This window comes from Marmota marmota, unplaced genomic scaffold (assembly GCF_001458135.2).
Source record: "Marmota marmota marmota unplaced genomic scaffold, marMar, whole genome shotgun sequence".
In the NCBI taxonomy this organism is placed as follows: Eukaryota; Metazoa; Chordata; class Mammalia; order Rodentia; family Sciuridae; genus Marmota; species Marmota marmota.
This window is the reverse complement of record NW_025999943.1, coordinates 1,917,667-1,927,991: the sequence shown is the minus strand read 5'-3', so window position 1 is coordinate 1,927,991 and position 10,325 is coordinate 1,917,667.

Genomic DNA, 10,325 nt, shown 5'->3' with positions numbered 1-10,325 from the left:
AAAAAAAAAAAAAAAAAAAAAAAAAAAAAAAAAAAAAAAAAAACACTTCTGAGGATTGCTACATTGAGGACCAAACCTTCAGCACATGAACTTTTAGGGATACATTTCACTTCCAAACTATAACACTACACAATTCAGATCCCTTATGTCTATGTCACCATGTTCAGATACCTTAGTTTCTTAGCTCTTACAACTCTCTGAAGGACCTTACACTTGCTGGTTCACCTAATAGAAATGCTTTGATATCATATGTTCATAGGTTGCACACCCACATTTCTGTAGAGATAGGACTGTGCTTGAATACATTACAAAATTTAACACCCATTCTTCTCAAAATCTCTGAAATGCATAAAATCACTCTTGATGCTATTATTAGGCTTAATATTTTTTCCTGAGAAAAAGTTATTTGATGCATTGCCTGTAACTTTTTCATAGTTGCTTACTCTTTGTTTCCCAACATGAGACTCAAAGATGTAGGAGAATAGGTACTTTCTCTCCCCAATGTGAAACAGATTAATAAATATTCAAACAATTCTGTTCATTTTCCTTGAAATTAATTTTTCTTAAAGATAAATGAATGAATCAACATTTGGGGCATTTTTTCACAACTTCCTGCATTAAATTTAATATTTGGGGGGACTGGGGTTGTGGCTCAGCAGTAGAGCACTCACCTAGCATGTACGAGGCACTGGGTTTGTTCCTCAGCACCACATAAAAATCAATAAATAAAATAAGGTATTGTGTTCAACTACAACTAAAAAATAAATAAATAATAAATTTAATATTTTTCTGGATTTGTTGTTACATATTTGTTTTTCTCATACAAGGAATAAAAATTCAATCTAAATTTTCTAATTAAGTTGGGTGTAACCAACTGTGTTTATTTAGAAATGGGTACTAGTGAAGATCCCTGCTGAATTTAAATGCAATTCTTTCATTAATATATACATTTATTAAAGTACAAAATAGATCATTGTGATTAAATACCTGACAAAAACAACTGAAAGGAGCAAGAATTTATTTAGCTCATGGTTTAAGAATCAGCTCCAGTTATCAAGGAGTAATTCTAATATTCTTCCATATATATAATTTTTCTTTGTTTTCATTGATGCATTAGGACTATATAAAATAGTGAGATCCATTGTGATACATTCATAAGAGTGTACATGTGTGTATATACCTTTTTTTTTTCCTAACCCATAGGTGCTTTACCACTGAGCCACATCTCCAGCCCTTCTTATTTTTTAATTTTGTGATAGGGTTTTGCTAAATTGCTGAAGGCCCACTAAGTTGCTGAGGCTGGCTTTGAACTTGCAATTCTCCTGCCTCAGCCTCCCAAATCACTGGGATTTTAGGCAAATGTTCTAACCCTACTATAAAGTAGTCAATACTACTTTTTTTTTATTTTCACATTGCCTAATGTTTTATTTAGCCTTCACTTGTTTACCTCTCTTTATATACAATAGAACAACTATTTAATAACTTAATAATGTGATCCACAACATTTCTAGTATACTGAATGAGGCTGAATGATCACAATTGCTACATTTATATATATATATATGTATATATATATATATATACATATATATATATAAATGTGAGCTATAATATTTATTCTTAGCAGCTTAAAATTTTATTGTGGAAGAAAGAAACAAATGATGTACACAGCAACAACTGCAGAGCCTTGAAAGACTATGAGTAAGTTCAATTAAAGATGAAATTCAAAGGTGAATGAGAAGCAATAGGAGAAAGAAAAAAAATAAGGAAATGGAGTAGGAAATAAAACTGTTGACACACTGACACAGAGGACTCGACAGGCTGGGGTCTCAGAAGAGAATATCATGATTCTTGAATTCATCCATGAAGAACAAATATGGTTTAAATGAAAAACAGGCAGAACAGATGTTCCCATCTGAAGTGCTCAAGATGAAAGTTCAAGAATAAGGACTTCCTGCAGTCCCACAGATAAGTGACTCAATTAAGCTCATAATACCAGAAATACCATTTATATGGTAAAAAGTACTTTAGTATAAATGAACTGTACTCACCATTGTACTATTGTTAGGTTTATATTATTTTGGAAGTAATTACACGGTAAAGGTAATTTTCCTCTTTAATTTAAAAGAGCTTTTATTGATTACTATATTTAAATTCTATAGCTGGTACCAGAATTTCTTTTCATTGTATTATAGAGTATATTAATTCCTTAAGATAATGCCTACATTGGTTATTCCAAATAGAGTGTGGATATCCATAATTTTGATATTTTAGTATATTTTAAATGGGTAATTGGATTTAAGCCAGACAGAAAAGAATATGAAGTTTATAAATTAATATACTAAGTCTTTGCAATCATTGAATGATGAATAAACTGACAAATAGCCCATTAGAAAGTATAGAGTTGATTTCCAGAATGTTCAATGAAAATTATTATGTAAAAATTATTATAAACTTTAAAAAACGTGTGCCTCTCTAAAATAGAAAGCTTGTCATATTGTGTCAAATAAACATACATGATTATTTGTCAATTAAAATAATATTCTAAGTATTAAAAGTTCTTTCACACATACAGTTTCATTAATCCAAAAAGTGCTTCAATAGTTTATAAGATAATTCGTTTTTCCCCAAATCTTTACTCAAAACACTAAAAGCAAAGGTTTGGGCTTGTTCAGTTGGGGGATGTTGATCCCTGAGACAAAACTGAAAGGAAATAGCTTGTGCTTTCTATAAAGAAATGAGGGATTTGGAATTGTGTGTAATTTTATATTTAATTAAGTGCTTAGTTTTCTGACAAGAACTAGAAAGAATTTTGATTTCTGTGAAAGTCATTTAAGCCAGTTAGTCTACCCACCAGATAGTATCCTAATTGTGGCCCACAAAACTGATAGGTTTTATGAATCACTAGACTGACTCTAATTGGTCTTCAGAAACCTGGACTGTTGTCAGAAAAATGTTAAATTTTTCAAAATTGTTTTTTGTTTGTTTGTTTGTAAGAAAGATATCATCTATCCAAAATTTGACTTGAAAATTTAAGGTAGACTGAAGCAATCACCAATCTGTTTTTATTTTACTTATTTTTTCCAAAAATTTTTTTATTACTAAATAGATTTTTAATAAAACATACTTGTGTGGGATACAAGAAGGAATATGTGTAATTAATAACAATCTATATTTAAATGAACAACAATCAATAAAGTAATTATAAAACAACTCAATATGCCATAGAAAATTAAATCCAAATAAATAAATCCAAATAAAATATCAAACTGTAGCTTTTCTTATTATGAAAGAGTGACAGAAGGAATAAAAGCATAATTGAGTTGCAGAATAAAAGAATGGTAAAAAAGAAATAGAAAAAGATTATATCTTTGAGTGCTTAATATGTGCCAGACATTTCATACATTCTTAATCATTATTTACTTTGTTTTTTCAGTGTATTTATAATTATGAAGTATGTGCTCTAAGTTGCTATGAAAAGCTCTATGATACTAAGGGTAGAGTTTAAATCTCAAACTTCATATTATGAAGGATAGTCAATGAATACACTATAAGGTGACAAAGAAGAAAAAAAAATAGAGAATAAATTCTCAATAAATTGGGACAACGACAAAATGGAATCAAAATCATAAAAAACAACAAGAGAGCATTTCTACTCATTCTATCCCATTCAAAATATTTGTATAACATGTAAACTGACTAAAAATTGTTAATGATATCAGATGATGATTTCCATGTCTATGTGTGTGTGTCCTGTGTAAATTTAGGTTTAAAAAAATCAATATATTTTAAACTTTAAGGATAAATCTCCTCTCATGATGACATTTCAAAAGCATCAGTTGAAATTCTTTACCATAGTTTAAAAAGTGTTTGCTCTGTTTTCTGTGTTTCATAGCATTTTCTAATTGAGCAATAAATACAGTGTTAGTGTTTAATTAAATACATCATTTTTAATCCTTTCAACTAGGTACCTTATGCCCAGTGATTAAAGCTGTGTGCCTATCTTAGTTACTTCAAGTTGTAAATGCTTCATCCCTTTCTTTACGTGTTGTGTAACTGGGTTTCTCTGTCTCTACTTCTCTCCTGCAGTAACTTCTGTGTTTCAAATGACATTTAGGCTTACATAATTTCAGTTACTCCTTAACAACAATGAAAACAGTTGGGGAATTAAGAATTGAGTAAGAGTCACTTGAAATAGTATTTTTCATAATAGAAACATATTTAAAAAGATTTTACTGACAACTAAATTTTGAATATATATTTCTGAATTTTAGTAAAAGTTGAGAAGATAAAAATCATGGTGCCCTTTGACACTTTTAGCTATATAATCAAATTAGGGACTTGATATAATTACTCTAGAACTACTGTATAAGAAAACTGACAAGTAATTTGGCTTAGATCTGAACATACTTGTCAATAGCAACATATCTGAGAAAAGTTGTGCTGTGAAGATATCCACAAATGTATTGTACACTCACTGTGATTTAGCTATCTAGCCACACACTACATATTTAACTCATCTTATCTCTATTTTATAAATAGTGGGGGAAATGAGTGTGTGGATATCTTCAAATCAAGGACACAAAGCAAATAAATGTTGGATATTAGATTCAAATAAAATTGTCAGTGCACATGTCCTGCAGTGATTGCCTATCAGTGGGAATGTGGAGACCAGACATGGATATTTCAGTGCTGGGTTGACAATGGTCTTTCCTAGGATCACATTTCCTATTTCTTGATTCCTATTTTTATTCTATATTTCTAATTTGCTATGGGGAAAGTAACAATTAAAAATACTGTGCAGGGAAAGGATCTTCAGAGTCTCTTTTCTTTCTTTTTTTTTTTTCCTTTTCTAACAGTAACTAGAAATTGTTAAAAATTATCATTCCAATGTATACTTCAGTAGAAGTCAAGGTAAAAAAAAGAAAAACCTACATAGAAATTCTGCAAAGATACTGATTTCTCCCAACAAACATAAACTGTGGCAGGAAATAACAGGACATTGCTATTCTCTATATTGTCAATATCTAAATGTGAAGGAGTTTTTAAGAGAAAACAGGGCCAGTAGTCACATTCTTCAGTATGGCAAACTGCCAGTACTTTTAGCATCTTGAAGTTCAGACACTTAACAACCTACTCTCCATTTAGGTAATTTAGTCCTTGTGAAAGGAAGATTGGCAGAAAGGAAAGAGGGCAAAGCGCTCTGTTTATCCGAAGAAAAATAGATCCTGGACACTAAGTGCACAATCTTCTATCATGTTGTCCTGCCAAGACACTTCACTTTACACAGTGAAAGAACCATTTACAGGACAAAGCGTAATTGAGATATTGACTTTAACCATTCCTTGATCCTAGAAACCTGTTCACCTGCTCAAGGCAGCTGTTGTATGTTCCTGTCCTTTCAATAAATAAATAAATATTACCTCTGGATCTTCCAGCGATCAATGCTTAAAAAATATTGCATTAATGAAAGTATACTTAAGATAAATTTGGAACTAGTGATAGTATACTTTAAATACACTTAGTAAGTATTAGAAATAAAAAACAACAAACAAATAAATAAAACTACTACTAAGTTAGGTAAATCATTACCCACTGATCCCTTACTAGTCTTTTTTCTTATTCCATTATGTGCAAAATGTGCAATTCCATTCTTTTGTGAGGCATTGAGAATAATTTAAAAATGGTAGACCACTGCAAAGCCATAAAAATTTATTTTCAATTCTAAATCGGAAAGAGATCATTTTATAGTATTCAAACTATTTTATTAGGTATCCATTAGTTTAGAAGAAATGAAATTATCTATTTATTGTTTAAATACATTCTCTTCCAATTTATTAAAAAAATGGATTAATTGTGACCTAATAGATTGAAAACTTTCTTTAAACAGAAAGTTAGAAGAGAAAGCTATTTACAAAGAAAACATTCTGAAACTTCAATAACTCATTTATGTAATATTTCAAAGAGAATGAAATAAATATGTTGTGTGTATATGTGTGGGTATTTAGGTAGAGGGAAGAGGTTAATATAAATGTGGTTTTGGTTAATACAAACAAAATGGCAGAGGAAAACTACTGTTGATCAAGCTTTTATACAATGTCTAAAACACTTGAATGGAATGTTACATTATTTTTTCCTTATTAAATCTTCACTTCAGGTCCTTGGGGACTGTTTATATCAACTGTTCTTTTTATTTATAACAAAAACTGTGCCTGAGAGATTAAATATATTTTCACAGGTCACACATTATAGTAATTCAAAGCAACAGGTCTTTGAAAGTCTGTGTCATGTACCTTTCATACTGAAACTTTAGTCACATCCTGTGAATAGTCTAGCTATCTTAATTAATATTTTAGCAAAGGAAATGTTATATTTTAACCTCATTTATTCTATTAGTTTAAAATGGAAATAATTACTTGTACTATGCCAATATTATGAATCTCTTCAAATGATAATTGTGATAATGGTATATATATATATATATATATATAAGTATTTCACTCATTTGAAAAATGACATAAAAATGCAAGGTGTTGTCCTTCATAAATTGTTAATATTCTTGCACTTTTGTATTTGAAACTCTAAAATTGCTTTAACAGCTTTACACAAATGTCATGTCTGACTTATGCTCTGATTAGGTATCATTAAAAATATCTCTTTGGTAAGCCATTACTCACAAAGTACTAATCATAAAACCAAGAGAAGAAAGGAAAGACTGAATATCTGGCATATGATAACATTTAACATTTTATGTTTAGGATATATGCCCTTAATTTATATGCCAATATGTCAAAAGTATAGTATAGCATTTCTGTAAGAGTATAGAAAGTACTTTTTCTTGCCTTTTTCTCCAGTATATAAATATCCTAATATGATTCTATTGGCTGTCCACAAAAAACATTTTAAATATCACTTGATTAAAAAGTGAAAATCAAATATATCTTTGTCAATAACATTTCTTGCTTTATAAGGATCAGTAAGAAATTTCAAGTAGAGCAACAGTATTATGGTTATCCCAGCTTCACTCTTTTGAACTTACATTTAATTGGCTCAACACTATTTTGAAAGCCAAAGAATCATGTTTTCTTACTTCTCAATTTGTGGCCTATTTCTGAAGAATTATAATAGTCATACAATGACATTAATAATGACAATAAAATTAATAACAATATTTTGGGATGTAGGGAGAAGCTAGAAGTCACTAAATGATTGTGATTGTACGGTATTATCTACTTGCTTAAATTTAGTCTTTGTTAACTTGGCTTAAAGAGAGAAAAAATAGTGAGGAAATATTGGTGGGATTTTGATTGGGAGGTGATGGCTCATAGCTAATGGAGTTGTTTAAGGTGGGGCATATTGAGGTCAGCCTTTTTATAAAGGACCACAGTGATTAAATTTTGCACAGAACCAGGGATAGTTTTTTGTTCCACTTCTCCAGGGAAGTTACCACTATTTGGGCACCAAGAATATTTTAAAATTTCAACACTATCAGTGCATATGTATTTTGCTTGGAAACTGGTGTATCAGTAATGGTCATTGCCAAGAGAGACTTCTCTACCTTGTGAACATTAGACACAGACAATTAAAATCAGAACTAGAAAGGAGAAAGGAAACCAACACTAAGGTGAATAGGAGCCACAGGCTGGCTGACTTTTATGTTGTTAACTCCTGTTAGAATTCAGAGAACACATTGAAGGATTTCTAAGTACCATTGAAGATGTCTAAGTTCCAACAAAAAAGTTCCTCAGAACTCAAAGAGGAGATAAAAGAGAAGTTTGGATTGGCTTTGTAGTCAAGTTAAAAATAGTAATAATATTACTATTAAATTAGTAATAATTAGTTATTTAGCTAAACTAATAATTCAATAATTAGTTAAGTAGTGATAATATTAATTGCAACAATAATAAAATAAATTATTAAGATACTGTTATTAGGATTCAACATATTCTTTGCTTTTATCCTAAAATTAATCATATGAAATTCCATGAAACAATTTTTGCTGGTTTCCAGGTAAGAAAATTGAAATTTAGGAATAACAAATAAAAGGTAGTCAGGATTTAAATCAGTTATTCTCACTCTAAGTACTGTCTTTTCATCTGCAAAATATAGACTAATTTGTTGTATTTTAACACATTAGAACTGTTTATACATTAGTAAATTTGATATAGATGAAAACAAAAGAAATAGATTAAAACAGGAAAGAAAGGAGATTAAAAAAAGAAATATATGTAATGAGTTGGACATCATTACCCTAAGTACATGTATGAAAACACAAATGGTGTGACTCTAATTTGTGTTCAACCATAGACATGAAAAATTGTGCTCTATTTGTGTAATATGACTTGAATTGCATTCTGTCATATATAACAAATTAGAATAAAAAATTTTAAAAAAGAAAAAATATATGCATACATATGTGTATATGTACTGCATGTATACATTTATATTCTCTTTCATTTGAAATGATTTTGGATTCTCTAATACACACACACACACACACACAAATATAACACATAAGGATTGTCATTGAAATCTCTGACTAGCTTATATTGCCTAGAACTGAATCATTTGCCCACTTATATTTGCAAGGAAGAATTGGAAATGTATTTTATTTCTATACAGGCATGTTGCAACAAGTAGTCTCTGATATATATGTCAAATGAGAACTAAGTATAAATATGAATGTTTAATGAAAATATATTTATTTTTTATATTTATTTAATATATTGAGGTTTATTTAAGAATAAACCTCAATAAAAATAAAACAAAACATATTAATGCCATACTATTTTCTCTTACTAAATTTGAAAAGGTTTTGTTGTTCTTTTGTTTGCTTTAGACATATTGTTGCTGGTTTCTTTAGAATGTCAATTCTTAGCTAAAGTTTGAAGAATAGTATTTCACATATTCATGATGAGAAGATGATCGACAATATATAGCTTTTGTCAATAGGTCATTTGATAGTGTATGAAAATTGTGAATTATTTCCTATAGTATATGATATTCATCAGGGCAGAAATCCTGGCTGTTCTCTTTGTTGCAGAATAGGACAGTAAGCTAAGATGAATGCCACCTCAAAACTGACATGCACTAAATAAATGGAAGAACACTTCTAATTTAGTAATTGCAATACTAGAAGAATAGTGTAAAGAATAAAAGAGCTTCGCATACAAATGTATGTAAAGTAATGCTAAACATGTCCTTATTTATAAAACCAAAAATGAAAAAAATAATTATATCACAAAATATGGCTCTTCCAATAAATTATTTATTTGTACAATGTGATCCTGGAGGTTTATTACAAATAGCAATACTTGGGAACAGAGGGAAATGTTTATACTACATGAAATAACATTTGCCAAATATTATACAGAATATGATATTAAAGCTAGAAAAAAACATGGTATTTTACATAGTTAATGAATTGGTGTTAAATACCACTCTAAGGTTAATTTAATTCTCACAACTGATTAGCTAATTTAGTCCTTAGATTTATCTTCAGGCTTATGAGGTCACTATTACTAATAAAGTGTTAATTATTTTAAGTCTCGATCAATCCTATGAGGTCAATGTTATTTCAGTCCTCAGGAAACTGAATCAGAGAAAGGTTAATGTGTTTCAAACGGCACATTTAAAGAATTTCAGGGACAGAATTTGAATTCAAAGAATCAAGCCCCAAAGCTATTGATCTTAAACCTTCTCCTCTAGGTCTAGAATTATATAGACACAGTTTATTGGGGTTTTACTTCATTTGGCTAACTTTTGTAGCATTTATTTTTTAATAATGAGTATAGACTTTTTAATATAATATTTAAAGTAGCACTTTGGAGGGCTTTTCAGAAATAAATAAATAGTAAGTGAAAGAAAAAAATGAAATAATATTGATATTTTGGGGTGTAAGATAGTTTGCCCAACCAACTAAAACAGTCAGAAAAGTATAAGTCATTTAACAATGTTAGTAATATTATTAGAGCCTGAACTTGACAATAGTACAGTATCACAGGGTATAATGTCAAGAAGGTGGAGGGAATGTGAGAGGGGGCAGCGGCTGTTTTGGGGGGACACAAATGGGAAAATTGTAGACACAATTTAGTTGGGTTTTACTTAATTTGGCTAACTTTTGTAACATTTTTTTCATAATGAGTAGACATTTTATATAATATTTAAAGCAGCATTTTGGATGGCTTTTCCTCAAAATGTGGAGAGACACTCAACTTCCCGCTTCCCACTTTTGATATTTCAAGCCATGGTTTCCTTCTCCTTTCATACATCCTCTTCTCCATGTCCAGTAAGTGCCTACTGGTAGATGAACACAAATTTTTAGT